Here is a 19,840-nt window from a genome sequence, read left to right as displayed (position 1 = left end):
GGCGGAGGAGTGGGGCACGGCCGGCCTGGGCCGCCCCCCGCCCGAGGGGTTGGGGGAGCCGCCGGGTGGGTTTCGCTTGGCCTCGGCGCGGCGGGCGGGGGTGTGCGGGGAGGAGCTGCCGCCCTCCGCCCGCCCGGGTGGGCCGCGGCGCCGTGGGGGGCCCCTCGGCGGGCGCCTCGATCCCCCTGCCCGGCAGAGGCACCGGGCCGGCGGCGGGGCCCTGGAAACTCCTACACTTGAACTTACAGGGCACCGGGAGAGCGGTGCAGGCAACTCCTGGGCCTTCAGTGCAGTCCGGGGGCAGGGCTGGCACACCTCCCGCCCCAGAGTTTCTCCTTTGCCTCCCGGTGCTCGTGTTGTCCACCCCTGGTCCGTGAACCGGAGGAGTGGAGGGGTCTGGAGCGACCAGGGATATCGTATCTCGGCTGTAAAGGCGGTGGGGGGACAGCAGCGGTGATAACCGGCGTCTTGCCGAGTGTTTTCCTTGCACAGGTCTTTCTGCAGAGCCTGGGAGTTTTCCACCTGGCAGTGTATTATAGACACAGCATCTATTGCAGGCACATCTTGGAAGGATAGGGAAAAAACGGGTAACAAAACAATCTGAAAGCCAGCGTGCGTGTAAGTGAGCTGAAGAGGTGATGGTTGGCAGGGTGTCCTGCCTTTCTGCCTCCTGCTCCAGTACTCTCCAACGGAAAGAGACGGGGCTTTGCCAAAGGGATGGTCCTGGAGTAGAGTTACGGGGATATGCCAAAGGGACGGTAGTAGAATGCGGTTATTGCTGAGCAGAGAAATCAAAATTTGAAGCCTTCATGCCCTTGTGGTCACTTACTGGAAACGTGCCTGTGTTTCCCTATGAGGAGCACAACAAATCTTGTTTCTGTTAAAATACTGTAGTTGGCATTGGAACTGATTAGTGCTTTATCTCAATTGTCATCAAGGACAGCATTATTTTTAAAAAGCAAAGGGCAGTTTGGGAAATGGGGCTTGCAGGATTTAATTCTGAGGACAAAACTAATCATAAATTCATTTTTAAAAATTCAGTTTTTTTCCTTTGAAGTTTTTTTTGATAATTCTTTTTTTTTTTTGTCATCAAAGAACCATATTTCAGTACCTGATCAAATGTTTTTTACCAAGTTAATTGGAAAAGGTTTTCAGTTTAATATTCAGGTCAAACTGAAGTATAAATTCTGAATTGCCCAGCAAACAATTCATTTTCATGCTTAGAAATGATGACTGTGTAACATTACTTAACAATTTCTAAAATGTTACCATTATTTAACTGTAAACATTTAAATGCTAGTACTTAAGGCTTTTAGAAAGCTGATTAAGCACTTTTTTTTTTAAAAAATTGCATGTGAACTAGGCATATTTGGTCCAGAAAATGAAAATGACGGTTTCACTTTTGCATAATGGCAATAATGCTCCTCTTAAAAACTGGTTCAGTAAAAGGCTTACATATGCGTAATTCTTCTTTGTGCGTATTTCTTGAAGTGTGCCAGAGTTTCAACTGTGCTTTATACAATTCAGCATTTATAAAGTGCTGAATTCTAGCTCTTATGTTTATGTTGTCAGCTATTTTTGAGTTTGAGGATATCAGATCATCATTTCTAAAAGAGGGGGTTGAAAAGTTTATGTGTAGTTTTCTTCTCTCCCCTTCCCCTTAAATCTACCAGACAAATGACGCATTTCTTATATAGAACGATTATCAGACTTTGATTAATTATGCTAGCTGAGGCTCAGGAGGAAGGAAGGTGCTTGACAGATATATTTGTTTACTTTCATAGTGTGTACAAATCCTGGTCTCTGTATTAGTAAATGAATCATTTAAACTCCCTTAGCTATGGGATTCCCAGTTATCATTAATATATGCATTAGGAAAGCTTGTTTTGTGTTAATACTCTCAACCTGTGAAAACATAAGCCCTTGAATTTTTTTGGCAGTTGGGTAGAGCCTTTTGTGACGGAAAATGTGTATACTTTTTTTGTTTCCTACTACTAATTACTGGCATTTAGATACTACTCCCCATGACAGAAACTTTGGACTGATTTTGTTCACTGGGTAGGTGATTCTTCCAAACTGGTCCGGTTTGTTTTGTTTTGGTTTTTTTCTGTTTGCCTTGGGCCTTTATGATCCTTACTTAAGTTTACTAAAGTATTGCTCGTTGAGATTTTACATCTGCCCCTCTGCTTTCCCAGCAAACAAAGTAGGAGGCCTAAATCTTTTCACAGGACTTCTGAATCCTGATTTGGAAATGCTAAGGAAGATCTTTGAACTCTGAAGTCCAACCATACTGTTCTGTACCACTGCCCTCTGATGGCCTTAAGCCAAGCTTGTGGTCTCCATTATGGGGTCAGTGTATTCTTGCCCATGGTCAGGCATCCATAATTAGCTTTGTGATTTGTTTTCTGAATTGTAAGTAAACACCACATACCAGCCCCGTAGAATAAATTTTAATACCTGACTAGCATGGGTTGATGGATACATGTTTTAGACTCTACTCTTCTTGGTGTGATTTCTGGTTTGTAGCTTAGTTGTAAGTCAGTTTGATTCTTTCTTAGGATCAGTAAATGCTCTTTGAAGGACTAAGAAAAATAATCATTGTAATACTGGCTTATGCATGAAGAAGTTGATGTCAGATTTTTCTCTTTTTGTTTTTGTCTTAGCTCTTAAGTTTCCATTGTCCCCTCTGTGTTAACTGATGGAAGATGTGTAGCTGAATGTATCGGTGTACGTAACATACCTTCAAGATACTGAGAATGGTGTTGGATCTTATATTGCTAAAAGCATCTGAATTGCACCTGGAGATAGACTTCCACCAAGAAGGTAAAAAGTTATGTTGAGACTCAGAGAACTGGTTGCTTTTAGTCATGTTGTCGTGTACGATTTCTTTTTGTCCCCTGTAGGAAGAATATGGAAGAGGCTGTATCACTACCTAGAAAACAGTTGGGTTTTTAAAAAAATGTTGCCATATTTTTCACAAGAGGAGGCTTCCTTTTATTTCTTCTTCTCTGAAGTGGAAGTTTTATCCGTGATTTAGTCTAAATTTAGTTCTTTTCTAGTAGTTAGTCTTTTAAATCCTCAGTGAAATAATCGTTTAGAAAAAACTGAAACCTTTTGTATTGTATATAGATTAGATTTCAGATATTGTGTGTTCTACTTTAACTCAGGAAAAAAAAAAAAGTCCAAATAAACAACTGTGACTTCGAACTAAAGAGTAGAATTCAGAGTAGAATTTCAGTCTTCCCTCTTAAGTATTTGCTTGAAGGTTACTTCAGAAGATTTTTTCAGACACTCTTTTTAAAAAAAAAAAAAGTAAATTTCTCTGTGCTTTGTGGTAAGTCATTGTATAAGTAGGTATTTAGCCTATTGCTGATGGTTATGGATTGACAGATTTATTCCAAACTTCTGTAAACTAAGGTGTACCTTGTTATCCCAGATATTCTTGTAAAGTTATTTTTTAGTTGATGAGAAGAGACTTTGTGGAAGAGACTTTGCTCATCTGAGACCTTAGTCTTCTTCAGTGATCTGTGGTTGTTCCGTATAAACTTATGGCAATTCTCAGGCACTGCAGAATGGTGGTTTACCTTGGTTTTGTTTGCTTGTCCTTCTCTGGCATGGGTTGCTTGCTTTTTTTTTCTTTTTTCTCTTAGTGCGGGTACTGACTCAAGGATACAAAACAAAGCAATGGGTATCTGAAGAAAACTGTAAATGTTATGTGGGACTGGAATATTACAGGCCTCTACTAGAAGTTTTTTTCCTGTTTTGAGCATGGCTTATACCAGCTTTAGAATAGTCTTTGAGTTCTTCAAAGACAGTAGAATTCAAAGAAGGAAGAAAAGTGTCGTAGCTGAGTTGTGTGATATCATTTGTGATACCATCCTTAGGTCTTTCCTCATTAAGGCAAGTGAGGAGGGTCTTGACCGTCTTGTTTTGCTTCATTTTCATGGAAGTTGTGGCATACTTCTATGAAGAATTAACCTTACCTTGAGGTTTATCCATGAAGTAAGAAAAAAATAGGAGTGCTTCTATTACTTTTTTGCAATGGAAAGATTACTGTAGGCTTTGCCACTCTTAAATTGTGGTTTGAAGTCAGTCACCTGCTGGGTGACTATTAGTGTCTTGTTGGACAGGTAGCCAGAACAGTGCAACTGTAATTGCCATTTACAAGAATAGCTGTAGAATTTCTTTTTTTGAAGGGTGCATTTCCAACACATTCACTTCACATCTAGATATATTGCGCCAGTCTGGAAAGCTGATAAAAGAGTTGCCTTAACCCAAAGCAATTTAGCGAAGAGACCTAATGAAATGAGCTTAAATAAAAGTTACATATACACAGGTGTTTCCTCATGCATTAAAACTTCCTCTCTCTAGAGGCCAGCATATCCCCTAATGATGTCTTCTGCAAGATGCCCTTCAAACATCTTGCTGAAATAAATGTTTGTACCAATTCAATTTGGTATAGTCACTTGTTTTTGCTTCCGAAGTAGAGCACAGCTCTCTTAATGCAAGTATCCTGTTATTGTTCAGTGCAAACTGTCATTGTGGGACTATGTCAGTTCTGTTCTGTTTCCATTTATAGTTGAGACAAATTACTGTTAAACAAACATTTTCCATAGGTCCTTTAGCTGTTCCCATAAGGCAGATTAGAGCTCTTATTCTAAATTGGAGGCCCTTGCTGTCCCCTTTAATTGTTCCTTTTAGTGAATGAAGAACTGCTTCAGCGAGAGGACTAACTCTGGAGAAACAGTCTGCAGTAAGAATCATGTTGCTTTGTTCTCATTGTATTTCGCTGATGCTGCATATCCTTAATAAATACAAACATAAGTTTTAAGTTTCTCAGTTAATGATCAAATTTTTCACATAAAACCAAACTCTGCTAGCCACATCGAGTTAATGAAGTTCTATTTTTATCCAAAAATTCTTAATCTATAAGACAGTTCCAGCCATACTGTTTAGTTCACTGTGTAAGGCTTCTGGTGACACAAATTTACGTCACGTGTGTTTTCAATAAATGGTTTGTAAGGAGTGCAAAATGGCCCTGCACCTCGGGGAATCCTGCTCAGTCGTGGAGGTTCAGGTAGGACTGAAGACTTTAGTTGAAGCATGGGGATTTACAGTGCTACCTGGCTAGTGGTTTGGGTATGATGACAGCACTAGTGTTGCTGCATTTTGTTTTTATTTCAAAATATTCATTTAAAATAGCCTTGTTAACTGACTGCTCTTGGGCAAATAACAGTTTGTCTTAGTACCATAATGGTTGCGTTTCAGAGGAAAAGACTATTGGTGGTGCCATTCATAAATGCATCCATTCGTCCATTTCCTCTGCTGAAAGTACACGGTGCAATATATCCCAGTGAAACTGGGGAAGGGGAAGGATGTTTTGGTAGGTCTTCTGCAGTATCATAATTCAGAATTCAATCTCCGAAAGAAACATTTATACCTTTTTTAGGAAATAAAAGGCTTTTATTTTGTCTAAATTAGATAGTTGATGAGTTCTTTGGGCCTTTTATAACCTGAAAATTTGGGGCCATATGCGTAGCCTATATTCAGTGCTGCAGCTCTTCCTTGTATCAAGATGTAATTGTACCTTGACAGTAAATGTTTTAGTAAGTATTAACTGAACGTCTGTTTGGGGACTGTAAATAAAGTGAAGATGCTGACAGAAGGTGGTTGTTGCAACATACTGTTTAGCTTTTCTCCTTTGTATCAAAATGTTTTATATAAGGAGCACCCAATTGTCTCTCAAACATCTAATAGTGGAAGAACGTTTAGATGGGAATAAATAGTGGCTGTAGTGAGATCACTCAGCTGGCAAAGGTGAAGCCTGCTGAGAAACTTTTCTTTCTGCTCGGCCATTGGGAAGTATCTTACTTTGTGTCTGCCTTTAATTTTTCTGTAATAAGCCATCTAATATGGTGATCAGTGCAAAGAAATGTGGCTGCAAGATGAAACGTGTTCAAGGTTAAAGACTTATTTTAGAATGTGTACTGGAAAAATAATTTTTATCAAAGATTTCTCCACTGTGTGTCCTGATGGAGGAACTCTGTGTTCCTCTATCTTAAGTCAAGTATAAACAGAATAAAGCCTTTAAAATCACTCCTTTTTTGCTGAGCTGAAGACCTTGCTTCAGTTTCCTGAGTTACCTTCTCAGTTTCATTTTACCTGTAAAGCTGCATTTGATACTTTTTGACTTTGCATTTTCAAAAAAAAGGAGTCAAGCTTTTCTTTATATGACATTGCTAAAAATACATCTTGGGAGACCAGGAGCCCTTTTACTCAGGGTCAGAGACGGAGGTATCAAACTTCTAGGTCCTTTTTAAGCAAAGAGATCTTTAGTGCTTTATAGCCTGTGAAGCCAGGCTGTTGCTTTCCTGAAATGTAAGATAGTGCAGTCAGTGCAAATATGTGTGTGGGACAACATGGAGAAGAAACCCACAAATCTGTTGTGCTCACTATTTCTTTTAATTTCACAACACCATGGTTTTAAACCATCTCCATTTGGACAGAGGGATTTTTTGTTTCTAGTGACCAAAAATATTTTCCTCCTTAAGTTCCTACCTGACTAGTTGCTTTTTTCCCCTTTTCTTTCTTCCTGTTCCTATTTGCTGTTGCTTTTTTGTCTCTTCTTTTTTTTTTTTTTTCTCCTGTATGTGGCATTACACTTTTGTTCACTTTGTGGTGGTGGTGTGTAGCTGCATAAAAGTAGACTTTGCCTTCTGTGACCTGACACCAGGCAGAAATTCAGCCAGGGTAAGAATAGAAGAGAGGCCTGTAAGCTCAGCACAGGAGTCCCCAGTCTTTCCATTATTAACAATTAAAGATGATTCCAAGATGAATTAGGTAATGGATTAACTAACTAACGAAAAGAGAACAAGGATAAACAAAGAGAAAGATCCTGCCTTGCAAGAATTCAGATTATTAGGATTACATGCTGCCTGTCTGTCTGGGAAAGGACGAACAAGCTCCCCTGTGTTCATTGTCAATTTAGTTAGTAGATAAGGTATATGATGTGCTGGATAAACTTATCTTTTGCTGTTGAATTGAAGATTTGCATGGAGATGTTGTTTGCAGGGGAATAGGTTAAGAAACAGAAGCATCCTGTTTAGTCCTGCCCAGCAGTGTTTCAGCTTTTTCTCTGTAACAGTAAGCAGTGAAAACGGTTTCTTCCCACCTCCTACACCCTGCCCTAATCAACGTAATATCGTGGCTGGATCTAGACCAAGAGGAGCTGTTTGAGTAACATACAAAGACAGTGACATGGTTTTGTTTTCATTGTAGCTTTTTTCTGTTTTGTTTCTGAGCTACTGCTGGATTTTTTTAGGGCTATATAATCATATGCTTTTTCTTATCTCAAAGGTCATACAATGTTACCTTTCTGTTTTCGGAGTAACATATAGTTTCGAAGTCACAGTTTCAATGTAAATCATCTCCCACAAGCTGTGGGGTCCTTTGCACTCTATGCCTTATACAGCCGTTATACAGAAAATGGCATATGCCCAATTAATGTAAAGCCACAGTATGCAGCATTTGTGGTATGGATTCCTTGAACCTTTTGTAAATTTGCTTTTGTTCATCTCTGGTGGTTAAAAGTAAAAATAATAAAGAATATGTATCTTGATATGGTTGGCATTCCTCCTGAAATGTGTGAAAGCACACCTCTAAGAGTAAGCAGAAGAATAGTTTTGTTGTGCTGAAAGTCATTCAGTAAGAGGACAAATTAGAACTCTGAATGGCAGTTGGCAGTACAGTGAGAAAAAATACACTTTATATAAAGCCTTAGTAGATTGATGCTTTTATCTGCAAACAAGCAGTATGTATGTACCGATGCTCTCTGTAAAATGTAGTCCTTCTGAAGTTAGAACCACTCACTTTTAAAGTTCAGCTCTTTGAAATGTGTGCTTCATACAGTATTACTGTAGACTAGTAACTGAACATGGGTCGTTCTACAGTATTTGGTGATGAAGATAAAACATTGTTGTGGTGATTTGATTTTCTTCAACAAAGGGGGGGTTAGTAGATTTTCCTTCATTATGACATAACTGTCAAGTCATCAAAGTAGTTGACTGGAGTATGGCTTTGAGTAAGTATCGTTTAACTCAGTATGTACATGCAGTAACCTTAACTTCTCTAATGGGCATTCTGCAAAATGGTACATTTTGTATGTGAAGAATGGCTCAGGCTTTAATAGCGTGTAGAATGCAAAAAATCTGTCTTTCTGTTGTAAAGTCAAGGAAGATGCCTTTAGGATGCTGGTAGGTTTTGGGCTTTTTTGGTTGGTTGTTGGTTGTTTTTTTTCCCCAGAAACTGTGATAATGAGCACACTAGATATACTAGAAACAGGTAGGAATGGCTTCTGCAGCAATTAGATAACTTACTTGCCCTGGTTTTGTAATGGTGAAGGATTGCACATGTCAATAATGTGAAATTGATTCTGCCACTGCATGCAGTTTACTGTCATTTTAAGGTTTCAGGTCAAATTCTCAAATGTTAAGAAATGCCAGAAATAAGGCTGAAGAAGCAACTATAATTCTATCACCTTTTGTACCTACCTTTATTAAGCTATAGTCCTTAATTATACAGCTCTGGTTTTTTGGGTCGTTTTTGTTCCCCAGAGAAGCATTTGTCAGAATACATTTGCACTGTCCACTGGGGAGTCCGTCTACCTTGGGCAGCAATCAACCTAGTCACTAGGGTAATTGTTCCCTTTAAAATAAGTTTGGAGCTATAATGTAACTAAAGCAGAAGACTGAAAAGTTTTTCTTCTTGCCTGATGAAGGCATCTGAATCCTGGCTATGTGGTATCAGTGGTATGTCTTGGCTTAGGGGTGTGGGGGATTGGTGTATGTGCATGCAATTGATACTGCAGTTACCTTTGAACATATAATTTGCTGTGTAATATAGCCTGGAAGAAATTAACTTCTTGGGTGTCTCAGACCAGGCACCTGAGATTGGTAAATAAATCTATCCTTAATTACATGCTTCAATATTGTATCTGTTAATAGAGATAATGCTACGTCAGTGGGTTGAATATGATATTTGACTATTTCAGCAATATTGAACTAACATATCAGTGTTCTGTGATGACCTATGATGAAATCAATTCCTGCTTTCAATGTAGTGTTATATGCAATAGTGGGTTGTTTTTTTTTTTAAGATGGGGGCACAATGAGTACAAACAAAATACTGAGTACTGACCGGATAAGTGCCAACCTGGCAAAGATTCTATGGGGGGGAAAGGGATAAAAGCTGTGCAATTAAACCATCATAATGTATTTCAGCACTCACTTCCAAACTCCAGGGCTTAATTCTGTTTACTGGATTAAGTTATTTCTAATGTAGTTTGTGTGCTGTTTCCTAGCTGTTAAAAATAATAATAGCCATCATATCAGCAGATTTGGAAGCTACTCATCAGGCAGACCGCTGCTATTTGAGCTAGTGGTATCTAATAATACTCTGTCATGCTTTATAGGGATCAACCCTAGACAGTATGATCCATGTGCTTATGCAGAGGGTTTTATGGATGTCTTTGGACTGTGGAGGATGAGCTCTAGAGGAAGACATGCTTTGACAGTACAAGCCGCTTTTGCTGCTTTTTTATTTGTCATCAGCAATGTACCTTTTACTTTCTGCATAGTTAGCAGTGTTTTACCCAAATCCTTCTATTCACATTTAGTCAGTCATGATTTTTGTTAGGCAAATATCTTAGCCAGTCTGAATACATACCCTTTTCAATACCTAATCTAATGTCTTTCTCTCCTTTCCCTTTTAGATGCTCCCTCTCTCTCTTCCCAGCTCAACTACTCTTTGTAGGGTCTCTTTGTTATCTTTACCCTGTGCTTGTTAGCTTGGTTTTCCTCTAGTGTTCATGATCAGCCAGTCAGTTCTCCTGCCTCACTGGGTTTTTCATGAGATATATTGTCTTTACTTGTGCTAGAGTTTCCAGATTACTTCCCTGAACAACAACTGTTGACCTCCTCAGTCTGCAATCCCTGTTTTTTCTTAGATTTTTCTCTTTGGCACTCTCTGATGGAGTTTCTCTTCAGCTGTCCTGTTCCTGTTTTGGTGCAGACTTCAGTTGCCCTTCTGGCAGCCACCACTTCCACTGTTGTTAGAATTACAGCATGGTTCGACTTGAAGGAGACTTCTGGAGGGCATGGCGTCCACCTCTGCTCAAAGCAGGGCTACTACTCCTAGGTTAGGTTGCTCAGCACCATGTCTAGGCAAGTTTGGTCTATATACATTCTTGTTTTCAGCTACTCTTTCCCCTCAATCCCCTTCTTTCCATGAGTTTAATCCTGTCCTCTCCACATTGGGTTAGAGCGTCTTCTACATTGCTATTACGTAGTAGTGGGATCTTGGAAAGGATAAGGCAAGTTCCTACCTTTATTTTCTGATACTTTGACCCATCATATTGTGCACCTGGAAGTGAAAAGAACATTTTGTTTGATTCCAGGCTGGATCAAATTCAGGAGAGATTTTAGCAGATAAAATCATAGATTGGTTAGAGTTGGAAGGGACCTTAAAGATCATTGAGTTCCAACCCCCCTGCCTTGGGCCTCTAGACCTCCCACTAGACCAGGTGGCTCAAAGCTCCATATATGCTCTTTGCTGAAAATAATGTATTATTCTTCTCCCATTACCAAAAACTTGCAAGCATGGCTATATTCATATTGCTGGAAGTCTGATAACATGGTACATCCTAGATACACAGGTCAGAATTCAAATTGCAGCTTCAAAGTGTGCTAGAGCTAAACCTTTCCAGAGAAAATACTGTAAGTTTTCGATTTGTTTTCTTTTATAAGATAATTTTCTTTATTAAAGTGTTGTGTGTTTTGGGGGTTTGGGTTTTTTTATTTGTTATTGACTTAAGTAGCTTGGTTGAAATAAGAGCACTGAAGAAGATCTTAGTATGTAACTTTTCAGCCCAGTTTGAGAAGTTTCTATGCAGATTTGATATAGTTAGGCAATAATAGTATTACTAGCCTTTGTTTTAGCAAGAAGTCATTGTCTTTTGAAATAAATGACTTAACTGTAAAAATGAGTTGAGTCACAATGCATTTAACTTATTACTTTGGTTTCTGTTTTCAATAGCATGCTTATATTTCTCCAATTTGACTTAATCTGACTGTCTGCTTACATTCTCCTCCCCCATAACATCTGCTGTTTAACCATGAGGTGCTACATCCATCTTTGCTTTAAGCCTGCTGCTGCCTTTTGTAGAACTGTGGTATTCTTTCATGTCTGCTTGTATCTGGCCTGTAGAGTAAGGGTTGGTAGACGATTGCCTTTGGGGAGTTTGTCCCAGAGAATAGTGTAGCTATTCTACTTTGGAAGTTTAGCTGCTGTCATAAGGACGCTGTTAATTTAGCAAATAACTGCAGTGATTTAAAATCTTAAACCTGTTACCACCTCCTATTTATTAATGTCCTCCTGCAGCCATGAATATAATGAAATGCTTGCCCTTGCTTCCATCAGATCTGGAGATTTAGCTTAAACCTGTCTTATAGGCAGTTTAAACTGAGTATCTGACCTCACTCTGAAGAGGGCAAGGTGGCATTTCTGCTGCAGGGTAGGTTAACCCATAACAGAGACAGCATAAACAGTTGCTTGTACTAACTTAAACGTTTAAGCTCATTTGGTAGGGGCTTCATCTGTAGGACTCTCAAACGACCTAGTGAAGCTTAATGGGAGAGCCCCTCTATACCAGAGACTCTTGTTCTGGACATTGGATTGCATTTCCTTTAGTATTCAGTATTTAAAATCCAGGGAAATAACTTTGTATCTACATCCCTGTAGAACTCATCTGCCATGTTTCTGTCCACATCAAGTTCCTTTGTGAATTGTTGTAGGAAATTTTATTAAAATAGAAGAAAAAAAAACCAACACCTGCAAGCTGCCTAACAGCAGGTTAATAGAATTTTGTGAATGTATTTTTTTTTCCTGTGGAAATTAATGTTTAGTTATCTATAGCTTAATTAGTCTTAAACAACTCTGGGTGTTACTGTGACTTAAGTGATACCTGATACAAAAAATAAGATGTAAGTTTGAACTAAAACTGAGGGTGCATTGAAAACAAATGGCATTTTACGGAATTCTACAGTCTAGCTTAAAGTTTCTTCTTTTTTTTTTTTTTAACTGTCATGCCCCTGGTATATTACCAGTTAATTGTAGTGATGTTGAGATTTTTCTTCGTATATTTACAACTTGAAGTGACATTGGTGTTTTCTTGGCACTGGGATCACTTAATTTTGTGCTTGGGGCCATAGCGCAGTGCTTGCTAGTACTGTGGAATAGTACACTGTGGTTGCTTTCCTTTTGTAAAGTAGTAAGACAAATATTAAAGTGTATGTTCTAGTAAGTAACTTAAGAAAATGTTTGAAAGATCCCTGTGCTGACATAAAGTTCCTTTTTAAAAATCTTAAATAGCCTGTCAATGAAATTATACACCTGCTTCCTCTAATGTATTTGTGTAACTATTTTCTTTGGAACTGTAGGAGGAAATAAATGGCTTCAAATAAACAGTGAAGCTCCTGACTTCAAAGAACTTCCTTCAGAAGTGAAATAACTTCACTTTCCTTTCTCAAATGAATAAAATACAAACATACCTTGCCTTGTTACATTTTCTTATCCATGTGTATAAATCTACAGAGATTTTTGTCTTGGGTCATCTATAGGAAAAGAATTATTAGTATAGGACATCTTGAATTAGGTTATAGTAAGAACATTTAGTGGTGGACTTGGTAGTATTAGGTTAATGGTTGGCCTCGATGAATTTAAGGGTCTTTTCCAACCTAAATGATTCTTTGAATTAGTGTTGGAAAAGATTTACTGGATTTATTCTCATCTGTTGCACATCATTATTATAGTGACGTAAAAAGAAGAGTTCCCCTTGGAGATGATCTCTCTGGATAGGAGACAATATAGCTAAATTTTTCTGCAGTGATGCTGCTGGGCAGTGTCTTTTCTTCTTCAATGACTGCTTACCTAGAGTATCCCAAAAATAGACTAGATAGCATCTGTTCTCATGCTCTGCTTAACCAGGACATTACTTAAGGAATATAATTAAAACATAATAGTTTTCACTGGCAAAGGCTGCTTAATTAGGATGCCTGCAGATATCTGATCTTCAAATAAGCTTATATATACACACAGATCAAATGTTCGAAAGTGTTGGACACCCATTTGTTTTCATTGTTCTTAATATAACTACAGTATTGAATGCTCCTGAAATTGTCTTGTTTAGATTTTATTTCTTCTGCTAATCTGGCCTGTGAGGACTGCTTTCTCCCATCCTCTTAGGATGCTAAGTGTGTGTACTCTTGCTGTGTTTGTAAGTGTATGTTTAGTATTTTCAAAAGCTTGGTTTGCTTTGGTCTGTTACCAAAACTTTTTATTAAAGTGTGCTCCTTTAATATTATGCTCTGTAATACAATGCTTTCAGCAATCTCCTGGAAATAACATAATTTCTAAGATTTCTATCAGTTCAGATATACTTCACAGCATTTTTTTTGTTAGGTTCAGAGAAACATCTTCCAAGTCCATGATTAGTAAAATACTTTATTCTGATTGACAAACCAGACCAGGTGTGAATTACATATGAATACAAATAGGGCGTTTTATATACCAAATGCTCTCCTAGGTCAGTAATTGGTCTGACTTCCTCTTGCTTTTAAATCAGGGCATATTATTAAATGTTATAGCATCAAAATTGTTAAATTACTGGAAAAAAGTCCCTATCACAGCTAGATAAGAATGTACTTTGTTTCATTGGAATAAAGTTACTTTAATTCTTTTTTTAAGGAAAAAGCTTCACAAGCTTCTTTACTGGTTAGAATAGGTTAGTATGCTTAAATTGTAATAAAGTACATTGCTTTCCATCCTGTATTTGGGATTTTGGGAGGGGTTTTTTTTGATGAAAAAAGTATTTGTTAGAAAACTAAAATACTAATGTATATTTATATGGCCATAACTCTTTAACTTCACAGTTATTTGTTTGGTTTAACCCTCTTAACAAGCGTGTTCCAGATATGAGGAAGTTTGCATTCCTCACCAAAAATTGTATACTAATACTTTTTTTTAAAAGGCAGATTTGAATTACTAGAGCATATGACATCCAGGGCACCAGCTTAAAAAAATCTTCTTCTTGCCAGTTAAAATAATGAGGAAAAAATAAGGCATAGAGTAAAAATAATTCTTTTGAATGATCAGGTTACTATTACAATATTAGATTTTTTTCTTTAAGTGATTTTGATAAAATGTTTGGGCTAATTTAGATGTTATATCTAAATTTGACACTGTCCCACATGACATCCCTGTCTCTAAATTGGAAAGACATGGATTTGACTGATGGACCACTCAGTGGATAAGGAACAGACTGAATGGTTGCACTCAAAGAGTTACAGTTAATGGCTTGATGTCCAAGTGGCCAGCAGTGATAAGTGGTGTTCCTCAGGGGTCAGTACTGGGACCAGTACTATTTAAAGTCTTTGTTGGTGACATGATGTTGGGATTGAGTGTGCCTTCAGCAAGTTTGCTGATGCTACCAAGCTGTGTGGAGCAGTCAACATGCTGGAGGGAAGGGATGCCACTCAGAGCAACCTTGATAGGCTTGAGAGGGCCCGTGCAAACTTCATGAAGTTCAACAAGGCCAAGTGCAAGGTCCTGCCTGTGGATGGGCAACTCCAAGCACAAGTACAGGCTGGGCAAAGAGTGGATTCAGAGTAGCCCTGAGGAGAGGGACTTAGGCTTGTTGGTGGATGAGAAGCTCAATATGTGTGCTTACAGTCCAGGAAGCCTACCGTATCCTGGACCATGTTAAAAGAAGTGTGGCCAGCCTGTTGAGGGAGGTGATTTTGCCCCTCTACTGTGCTCTTGTGAGACCCCACCTGGAGTACTGCATTTAGCTAATATAAGAAAGAAGGTTATGGATGTGTTGGAGCGGGTCCATGAAGATGATGAGAGGGCCGGAGCACCTCTCCTATGAGAACAGGCTGAGAGAGTTGGGACCGTTCAGCCTGGAGAAGAGAAGGGAGACCTTGTAGTAGACTTCAGTATCTGAAGGGCGCCTACAAGGAAACCAGAGAGGGACATTTTATAAGGGCATATAGTGATAGGACAAGGGGTAACTGTTTTAAACTGAAAGAGGGTAGATTTAGGTTAGATATTACAAAGAAATTATTTCCTGTGAGGGTGGTGAGGCACTGGCCCAGGTTGCCCAGAGAAGCTGTGGATGCCCCATCCCTGGAAGTGTTCAAGACCAGGCTGGATGGGGCTTTGAACAACCTGGTCCTGTGGGAGGTGTCCCTGCCCAGGGCAGGGGGTTGGAACTAGATGATCTTTAAGGTCCCTTCCAACCCAAACCGTTCTTATGATTCTGTGTAATCGGAGGTCAGTATGGAAATAGCAGGGAGTTACTTCATCCCATGCTGTAATGGAAAATGAAGAAAGGGAATTTACCTCTGAGTCAAAGTGTGGTTCCTGGTTTAACTGTGTACGCCTGGTCAGGTATCTAAGAACTCTTAGTAATGCAAAGAGTATCAGAATATTCCTCTATCCTTTTTTTGTTCTTTTTGCAGTTAATATCATGATTGACAGGAGATCAAATTTCCCCTTTACCTTTAAACAAAACCAAACCCAATTCAAGTCTCTTCTGCAGCCCCGAGTTGGTTCTGGATAGAAGTTGTGCATTGGGTCAGGGAGACACGTTCATTTCTGACCCCTGCAGGTGGCCCATGAAAACTTTGCAGCCTGGGATTAAATCACTGAAACGGATACCAGTGTCAGCTGAAAGACATTCAGTGTGCTCCAAGGGGATTTTATCACAAGTTTAATAATGCTTCACAAATGAGAAAAAAATATGCTGTCAGTTTGCTGTAAAATTTATTATTGAGACAAAAACTAGACCTGGTCGCGATGCAGTTTTGTTTGTTTTTTCCCCTGTAACTGATTTTGATTATCGGGTATAAATATTTTATATTTTAGTCCAAAGTTGAAAGTCAAGTGGTTACTGTGGTATCTAGTTGGTGTTATATAGTATATATAAGTATATATATATCTATTATAGCCTGGTTCTCTTCTTCGGTGTATGCAATTAGACAGTTGTCTTAATATCCTGAGTCAAAATAATCTGGTTTTGCACTGCCACTTTAATTTTTTTATGCAAAGACATCTTCTTGAGTAGTTGGCTTTTCTCATTTTTTTTTTTTACATGGTTATTTTTTACTCCTCTTAAATAAGAGATGGGACAATCCAGAAGAAGTAATACTCAGGGATGACAGGATTTTGTAGTTGCACAAGAAGGTGATTTCAGAACTTGAGGTTAATTTTTGTTGTTGTTGTCATTGTATCTTATTTCTTAATGTTCATTGAAGGAAGTCTTACTGCATTTGCATTCCACTATCAACAGTGTATCTGTAAAACGGAGGGCCAGAGTTGTTTGAAATAAAGTCTGTCGTGTGGCAAAGCTGGAAAGAAAATGAAGGGTTCACTGCTATTTGGCTCTGATGTTTATTTGGCAGCTCTCCCATCTTTTCCTATCTTGGCTGGTGTTCCATCAGTCAGTGCACTTATATATGGATCACTTAAATTCCATTTTTTCAATAGCCAGCAGAAAATGTGATGCATCAGAAAGCATATCACAGGGCTCTTCCATGGTCTATAATAAAGAAAAAGACCCAAATTAGTTTTCCTTTTCTGAACAATCCATAGTTACTCTACTATCTATTAAAATCGTGATTATTTTTTTTAGATCAATTTGTCTACTGAAGTTCCTGTCACTTTAAAAAAGAATGAATCTTATGTAAGACCAAAAAATTTCATGGTGTTTCTTCTCAAGGTTTATTATTTCAGTCTGATTCATTTCCTGTTTTTCTGCTAATGCACTGACAAAAGCAGAAACAAGTACGCTTCGACTGTTTGTAAATCTAGAAAATATGTAATTTACTGTATTATAAGTGGCTGTGTGTGGCTGTAAATGATGCAGAGATTTATACAGTACTTCCCTCTGTCGGTCCCTGGTCATGCACTTGCTTCCCTGGCTAACCCTGCTGCTCCAAGGCTTCGTGTCTCTCGGTGACAATTCTGTTCAGATACGAGAAAGATGAAGATAAGTTAGAACTTCTCATATCATAACGTGAGAACAAGGAGATAATCAGTGAGATCAGCAGCAAATTAAATACCGATTTTAAAGGAGTAATTTTTTTGTGCTGTGTTTCATTAGGCTGTTGAGCTCATTACCATAGACTTTCTTAGGGATTCACAGCATTGAGAGAGAGATTTGATATTTATATGGATGGCAATATAGAAAGTGCTAGAATATGCTGGTAGGGAGATAAACTTACTTTTTGGATTTGAAAGCAGTGTGATGAGTTTGAGTTCATGGTTAGAGCATGGGCCCAGTGGGAGATTTCTTTCACCCTCATCTGCACCACGGAGTCTCGTGTGCTCTGGACACACGATCCTGTACTTGTGAAATCCAGTGTAACTGTTCTTATGGTCTAGTGAACTTTGAGGGTAGCTGGGAATATAAATGATTATTCAAATGACAATGTGATTTTTATTGTGGTTACTGATACCTTGAAATGTATTAAAATGTTACAATTTTATAATTATATTATCTTTTAAAATTTATGATGTTTGAATTAAATATAGATTCGTCTTTATACGATATATATTAAAGGGATATTTAATGATAATGTAGTTCATACTGTAATTTACAAATTTATGAATTAGGAGACAGTTAAAAGTTTGCCGTTTCTTTTATAAAGCATAATCAAATGAAGTAATTGCTTAAATGACTTTTTAATTAAATTTGGGATTATGGTAGTCTAATATTTAAATCCTTTTCGAACATGCATTTCAGAATTAGTATGAGTGATAGTATAGCAGGTTTGGTCTTGTTTGTGTTTATTTCTTGGTTAAGGAAGACTTTTGAGAAGGAAAAGCAAGGCCTTAATTTAAACTCTTTATAGTGAGCTTTTCTATGCGTTGATTAAGTTTTACTAGGTGCTTACTTTTAGAGGAAATTTTCTATAGTTATCAACCTTTTTCTGTTACAGTTTATGAAGTTAGTACTGTAGGTGTCATTAAGTTCTTTGGGATTGTGTTTGTCCTTTTCTTATCACGTATTTGCCTTTCCTTCTAGATATGCAGGTCCTTTAAAGATGAGAAAAGTGTACTCTTGAATGGCATTAAATACCTCCAGGCTACCATTACAGACTGTGTATTTTGATGAGCAAAGAAAAATTTAAGGGCTTTTTCTTCACTGATGTCTGTCATATGGAGGATATTTTAGTGTAAAATGACCAGCGGATAAAGGGGAGAAACATAATCTTTTTGTACAGGCATAGTCTATGGATATTTGAGAGAGACCATGGGAGTATGTGTGACAGTGGAAAAAACATACTTTATTTCTACTCCAAATGGTGGTGGGATTTATAAGTGTTTTTAAGGATAGCCACGGGGATGAGAGAATGGGCTGGTGTGCTACATATATTAGAGTACAAGCAAATGAGTGCAAGTTGTGAAGTGGCTTCATGCTTAGTAGCTCAGATGTAAGATGCTGCCCCTTCATGCGATCCCAGGCTAACTGTGAGATAAGACATATTGTCCTCTCTTCTGTGCATTGTCTGTTTGAGTTTGGCAAGTCACATTATCTGTTTGCCACAAGCTCCTATCTGTAAAATAAGAGCAATGCATCCTTTCCCTCCATGCTTTGTTTTTAGAATTTACACTGTATACAGAAAGACACAATTGCACATATGCTAGGTGTATGATACAGTGGAAATGGTCTCGGTAGCTATTAATTTTGACTGGGGCCACAATCATCAAGTAAGCAACAAAGAATTTGTCTTTTTAGGAATGTACAGCTGTATGTGTACACAATGCTTGAAACTGACAGTATCTTCTATAAATATGTTTGTTTCATACTTCACATTATGAGACCAGGAATTCAGGTTTTTTATTATATTTAATTCAAAATATAGTTGCTCTGAAGCACTTACATTTTGTGTCTCAACTTAGATATTAAAGCAAACAAACAAAAAACCTGTCCTGAGAACAATTTGTGTCACATCTTCCCCCGTCTTTCCTTTCACTCAGTAATTTGTACACGACGGTGTTACTGGTGAGGTGAAACTAGTGAATAACCAATGTTGCATCAATATCCCAGTTGTAGAGATTTACAACTTCTCTAAAAGCTTATATTTTGCTCCACCCATTTCATATTTCTAATGTCTTTCTCCTTTTCCTCTCCCCATTTCCGTCTCAGCAGCACAGACCCCTCTAGGATTGTGGTTCCAGAGCTGACTCTGTAACTGGACATTTGGAGGACATTAAATAGAAAGGAGAGGGATTGTACCCAGACAGGGGAAGCTGTTAAGTTTTAATAGTTTGCTAGTTGTTTCTGACACAAACTCTTTACTACTCCATTGAAAAGCCGCAAATGTTGCTGAAGCTGCTCTGACCTCTCTAATAGGGAAGTGTGGGCAGATATAAACTACTCCGGTTATATCAAAATTTAAACAAAGCAGTATCTTTTTGAATGTAGCTGTTATCTTCCCAGTATGGAACAATGTCAGCCTGACCAGTAGTTATTTAAAAAGGCTGCCTCACTTCAGTTTTGAGTTAAAGCCTGCTAGTATAAGTAAATAATGACAGTCTTGTGATGTGAGACGGAACAATTCCTTTTTGGACATAGCGTTGTGACATGTGAGGTGAGTTAGCAGATTGTTATTCTAATTTATTTGCATTATTTATATTCTCTACCTGTTTTGATGTTAGAATCCTTTTGAATGTACCTTGGCCTTTCTGCTTTCTTACATTGTGTTGCACAGCTCTTGGT

General features: G+C 38.3%; 1 protein-coding gene across 4 annotated transcripts in view; it reads left to right on the top strand.

Moving 5' to 3' along the window:
- Positions 1–19,840, top strand: part of RNF19A (ring finger protein 19A, RBR E3 ubiquitin protein ligase) — a 59,536-nt gene that overhangs the window by 1,502 nt on the left and 38,194 nt on the right. For 2 of the 4 annotated variants that reach the window (XM_014965622.1, XM_014965625.1), the window contains exons 1-2: positions 1,615–2,058; positions 2,664–2,823. The gene's annotated coding sequence lies outside the window, so the exon portion shown is untranslated. Of the gene's footprint in view, positions 1–1,614; positions 2,059–2,541; positions 2,824–19,840 lie in introns of those variants that run through there. The other 2 variants (XM_014965624.1, XM_014965623.1) reach the window with 2 other exon arrangements.

Source organism: Calidris pugnax, unplaced genomic scaffold, assembly GCF_001431845.1.
Source record: "Calidris pugnax isolate Ruff unplaced genomic scaffold, ASM143184v1 scaffold41, whole genome shotgun sequence".
Lineage (NCBI taxonomy): Eukaryota > Metazoa > Chordata > Aves > Charadriiformes > Scolopacidae > Calidris > Calidris pugnax.
The sequence above is the reverse complement of the archived record's forward strand: the minus strand, read 5'-3'. Positions and strand labels throughout refer to the sequence as shown.